Below are 6506 nucleotides of genomic sequence, written 5' to 3' on the forward strand. Positions count from 1 at the left end.
ATCTACCCCACTGTATTGCTACACTACTTTTCAGTCAGACTTCAAGAAGCGCCACGGTAGGATATATGGTGAATGTTGGCTCATTTGACGACAGCGTGAGAGAGGGGAGTCTCCTGACCTGTGGGTGTTTGCTTAACCCTTTTCCTGGCCCTTTGTGGCGCGTGTGTACGTGTGTGTGTGTGTGTGTGTGTGTGACCATGTTTGACAGTGTTATTTTACAGCTGACTGATCATCCCCAGCGCCTCCCCCACACACCTCCTGACTCATTAGGAAAGACACAAAGGTGTGAGGAGAGACAGCTTCCCAGCAAGGCATGTTCTGGTTGGCCTTTGGCCTGGGGTCAGGGGGTTGGGGTTCACAGGACCTTACTGGTGGTCCACACTTACCGCACTGTTTATTTGTTTGTTCCAATTGCCTGCTACATCTCCCCAATAGGTCTTCTTTTTTGATCTCCCTCCATCTTTTTAAGTTTCATCAGTGTTGATATGTTGTAGGATTCCTCCTGCAACATTCTTCATACTCAGGAATGCAAAGTACAGATTTACTTGGCGTCATTGATCTCACTTGTTACTGTAATTGTGGAATCAGTTGTTTTGACACATTTAGTGGAAGTCTATAGAAGCAACTAGCTTGCTAAACATGGTGTGGATTCGCCTGTTTGTGTGCTGCTGTGAATACAGTACTATGCTGTGTGTACTGTGTGTGTGTGTGTATATACATGTACATTACTTTCAGAAAGTATTCATACCCCTTGATCAGTTCCATATTTTGTTGTTACAGCCTGATGGATTCAAATCAATGTTCGTTCTAATACACAATACCTCATAATGACAAAGTGAAAAAACGAAAATGAAATACAGAAATATCTCATTTACATAAGTATTCACACCCCTGAGTCAATATATGTTAGAACCTCCTTTGGCAGCGATTACAGCTGTGAGTCTTTCTTGTTAAGTCTCTCTGCGAGCTTTCCACACCTGGATTGTACAATATGTGCACATTATTCTTTTTTAAATTATTCATGCTCTAGACAGCCATTTTCAAGTCTTGCCATAGATTTTCAAGCCGATTTAAGTCAAAACTGTAATTAGGCCACTCAGGAACATTCAATATTATCTTGGTAAGCAGCTCAAGTTACCGTCAAGTGTTGCTCTTCTTTATATTTTCCTCTGTTCCTTACTATCTCTCCATCTTCTTTGTTATTTTCCCACTAAACTGTGCCCAAGTCACAGAAGTGCGAGAAAAATGACATCTCGAATGGATACGAGGGAAGACTTCTTGCATCTTAAGGCATCGTTTAGCTTTATTAGCAAAAGAAACAGGTAAAATATTCCAAACAGAGGATTTCTTTCATGAAGCATGTAATGACATGTTGTTGGACAAGATATCAACACATGTCGACGAGACCTCGCCGTCATCCAGAAGGCTTGATTGAAAAGGTTTGCCGTTTGAGCTGCAGAGAAGTTCTAATTTAATAAGTGTTGACTACGGAGACAGTGGGAAAAAATGGAAACGTAGGAGGAAAAAAACTCAAAGATTAGCTGATGACATGTTCAACTGTGCACGTAATAAAAGGCTTAGTTAAAAACACACATGCTGTTTGTCAATTATAAAAATACAAATAAACTGGAAATTAAGTCCAGGTAATCTCATGAAGTGTAAATAACATTATTTCTTATGGCAGCTTAATTGAATGAATTTGACTCCGTTTAGAAATAATAGAATTACATTCACTTTCAAAGATCCCCAATACTATCTGTGAAAAGGTGAAAAGGAAACAAAAATACACTGCTTCTTTGTCAATTAATTAATTTACAAAGATAGCGATCTCAATGAATCTGAATTCCTCTAAATTAAATTGACTATGACTTAAACTATAGTAGTTCCCTCCAAAACGTGTCTCCCACTCTCTTAAAAGGATACTGCTGAAAGGTGAATTTGTCTTCCAGTTTCTGTTGGAAAGCAGACTGAACAAGGTTTTCCTCTAGGATTTCGCCTGTGCTTAGCTCTATTCATTATTTTTTTAGCCCCCCAAAAAACTCCCTAGTCCTTGCCAATGACAAACATACCCATAACATGATGCAGCCACCACCATACTTGAAAATATAAGGAGTGGTACTCAGTGATGTGTTGTGTTGGATTTGCCCCAAACCTAACATTGTATTGAGAACATAAATTTAATTTCTTTGACACATTTTTAGCAATTTTACTTTAGTGCTTTATTGCAAACAGGATGCATGTTTTGGAATATGTTTTGTTCTGTACAGGCTTACTTCTTTTCACTGTTTTCTCATTTGTATAAATGTCTTAAAACATAATTCCACTTTGATCTCTGTGTGTGTGTGTGTGTGTGTGTGTGTGTGTGTGTGTGTGTGTGTGTGTGTGTGTGTGTGTGTGTGTGTGTGTGTGTGTGTGTGTGTGGGCTAGTGACACAAAATATTAATTAATTTAATCCATTTTATATTCAGGCTGTAACGCAACAAAATGTGGAAAAAGACCAGGGTTGTGAAAACTTCCTGAAGGCACTCTGTGTGTGCATGTTCAGGGTTTCATTGAATCCGATTCTGGTGAGAGTTTTGAAGGAGGAGAGACAACAAAGACACGAAGGAAACGCTGCAAGAAGTTTTTGAAGACTCAAGAAATTGTAGTTGCTTTTATGGGAATCTGATATCAGATGAAAGGGCAGTATTCTATACATGGGAGCTATTGTAAAGCCATGACCCCTTGTCTGTGAAGTGGCTGTTTGCTTTTCTAGTATGAGCCTGCCTCAGTCTGGGCAGAATGAGTTCTACAGGAAGACATGGATAGTCTGGAGGTTACTCCTTCAACTAGATGATTTACATATGCTGTATCTTAATTTGATCATCCTGGTGTTGCAAGAAATGCCAATGTGTAGTGTATTCAAGGTTTAAAAAGGCTTCTAAAATGTATCATTTACCCCCAAAAATGTTACTTGATTTGCCCAAATGAAAAATGTATCAACTCCCTAAAAAATTCTACATTAATGATAATCCATATAACAATTCTCATTTCCTGTGGCTGCAGGACTATTTTCCTGCTGTGTGAAACTTGCTCAAATTAAGATACGACATCTGTACATCTATAGCACTGTACCTGCACTGCTGTGGCGGGTCTAGTAGAAACACAGGTTATTTTCCTGGTGATGTTTCAATTATCAAACCAAGTCAGCTGTTAATAGTGTTGTTTGCAAGCCAATAAACTGTGTCAAGGATGGTCAACTTTGATGGGGGTGGGGGCTACAAAAAAATCTCATCATGAGGTGCCGCAGTTGCTCGCGGGTCTGCATTCCCACATGTGGATACCCCCCCACCACCACCACATATCGAGCAAACTATTTTAGCAGCCCCCTTCTTGACAGCGGAGAGACATTTTTTTTTTTTTACATTTTAGAGTTCATTTCATGCAATTCTACTTATTTTGCCATGGGCTGGAGAGGCCTAATGTCCTGCAGCTCTACACATTTTGTTGTAGGGTGTAGAGAAATGTTTGCAGTTTTTTAATGAGACTAACTAAATCAATGGGGGTAATTCGACCAATAGCTGATGTCCTGCAGCTCTACACATTTTGTTGTAGGGTGGAGAGAAATGTTTGCAGTTTTTTAATGAGACTAACTAAATCAATGGGGGTAATTCGACCAATAGCTGGCCACTAGACTAATTGACCAATCTGAACGATGTTGGTCACTCAGTTAGCCCATGTCAGCTATCAGAGTCTGAGAGAAACTGCTGATGCACAACCACATTTTGAAATTGCACCATGTGTATTCTACAATTCTAACCTGCAACAGTAAGTTGAGACCCGGACTGAAGGTCTTCAAAAGGGCGTCATGCGGGTCGCCAGTCGCCCACCCTGAATAATGTTATGAAATCCAGAGGGTTACTCTTCCATCTGTTCAGAGGGCAAGGATTCCCCAAAATAGGACAGAATTCCTAGGGAACAATGCAGATGTAGGATATGAGGCCATCAGATGTGATATCTGGCTAATGCTGAGTGATTTAACCAATTTATTTAAAAACATTTTGTTTACTGTTAATTTACTTGACGTTGATTTTAATTACTTGAATTCCCATTTTGTTTACATGTTCTTGTGAGCTGAGCGCACTGTTTCTTTAGAGAGAAATCAAATCATTCATGAGAGAAATCAAGTCAAGAACTATGTGGGACGCTGGGCAAATATTAAACCGAGTTCAGCGCAGAAACGTGGTAATTAACTACAATGACCATAATACATTGCACCTGTTCTTCCCGGCTTGATAGTTGTAGTATGCATCTACTTTGAAGAACTAGTCAAATAATTTTGCGAGACAACTCTGCAGCATACTTAGTCAGCTACTAGCTAGCCAGCTAGTCACTAGCCTAGCTAAAATTATGTCTCAAAGACTGTACAGTATGGGGCGCGTTGAGAGAACGTTTGGATGTTTGGCTGGCTGCTTCTACCTGCGCAGAAATGAGATGGTGATTTTAAGGAAGGAAAAATGATTAAGTCATCAAATAAAAACAAAGGTAATATATATAATTTCCTATTTTTCTATTGATCTATCTACCCAATGTGGACTTGACAGGGAAAATTAAATGTTTTGGCAATTGAATGTTCACTATATTGGGTGTTGGAATTTCCAATAAAATGTTCTAAAATTATTTTAATGTCATTATTTGATAATGCATTTCATGTTCATTTTTTTTTGTTGATGTTGAAAACCGTGATTATTTTGTTATAAACATACCTAAATCGAACCGACCTCAAAAATCCCTCCGCACTAGGCTATATCTGGCATACTTGTTATCACTCAGTCTGTTGCCTGTTCTGTTTTTCTGCCGTCTACTGTTGACTTGAGGACATCCATTTCCTACTATGGCTTCAAACATAGACCAACATGTTTTTTGGGGTCCAATTCCTATTTATTGATTAGCAGTTACTATTAGCCAATACAGATATCTCGGTAAAATACCAATATTTGCCAATAATATAGGTGAACTGATATATCGCTTTAAATAAGATGGAGATTGGGGAAGAGTTGCATTGGAGAGGCAATTGGAAGGGAAGATTAGCCTGCGACTGGGTGGTCACGGTTGTACAGTATGAGGGGCCAAGTTTATTGTTTGAGCCAGGACATCGGGATTAACATGTCATTTTTCTCTGTATATATCAATGATGTCATTCTTGCTGCGGGTGATTCTAAGATCCACCTCTAGATCTACCGCAGACGACACCATTCTGTATACATCTGGCCCTTCTTTGGACACTGTGTTAACAAACCTCCGAACGAGCTTCAACGCCATACAACACTTCTTCCGTGGTCTCCAACTGCTCTTGAACGCTAGTAAAACTAAATGCATGCTCTTCAACTGATCGCTACCCGCACCCGCCCGCCTGACTGCGCATCACTACTCTGGACGCTTCTGACTTAGAATATGTGGACAACTATAAATACCTAGGTGTCTGGCTAGACTGTAAACTCTCCTTCCAGACTCACAGTAAGCATCTCCAATCCAAAGTTAAATCTAGAATCTGCTTCCTCTTTCGCAACATAGGCTCCTTCACTCATGCTGCCAAACGTAAAACTGACTATCCTACAGATTCTTGACTTCGGCGATGTCATTTACAAAATAACCTCCAACACTCTACTCAGCAAATTGGATGCAGTCTATCACAGTGCCATCCTTTTTGTCACCAAAGACCCATATACTACCCACCACTGCGACCTCTATGCTCTCGTTGGCTGGTCTTCGCTACATATTCGTCGCCAATCCCACTGGCGCCAGGTCATCTATAAGTCTTTGTTAGGTAAAGTTCCACCTTATCTCAATTGTTATTACTTCACCATTATTGGCCTATTTATTGCCTTACCTCCTAACTTCATTTGCACACACTGTATACAGATTTTTCTATTGTGTTATTTACTGTACGTTTGTTTATGTGTAACTCTGTGTTGTTGTTTGTGTCGCACTGCTTTGCTTAATCTTGGCCAGGTCGCAGTTGTAAATGAGAACTTGTTCTCAACTGGCCTACCTGGTTAATTAAAGGTGAATTATTATATATTTTTTTTAAATGAACAGGACCTTGATCAATTGTAATGTTCTATCCGAAGGCAACACCCTTTGCAGGGCAGTGGCCCTGATCGACATCTCATTACTCTTTGAAGTTATTTGCCCAAGTCTTTAAAAGGAGTGTTTGGCTTTCCCATGGATCACTGGTGGTATGGTTGTTGGGGATGCGTCACAGCCTGCTCCGTCAGAGAGAATCAGAACACCCTGTTCACTTTTATCTGACCCATACGTCTGTCTAGTCTGAGAGTCCTGAAACAACAACAGTACCCTTGGGATTTATCACTGATGATCGCTATCGTACTCTAGTCAGCTGGCTACTGTATACTAGCAGAGCTGGCTACAGTGTTTTGGTGTGTAGAACAATGCCTGAGTGGCTGCTGGTCCCATTGTCGTCTGGTATTGTTTACGTCTGCTTGTTTTGGTGGGGCAGGGAATGG

Source organism: Oncorhynchus kisutch, linkage group LG13, assembly GCF_002021735.2.
Source record: "Oncorhynchus kisutch isolate 150728-3 linkage group LG13, Okis_V2, whole genome shotgun sequence".
NCBI lineage: Eukaryota > Metazoa > Chordata > Actinopteri > Salmoniformes > Salmonidae > Oncorhynchus > Oncorhynchus kisutch.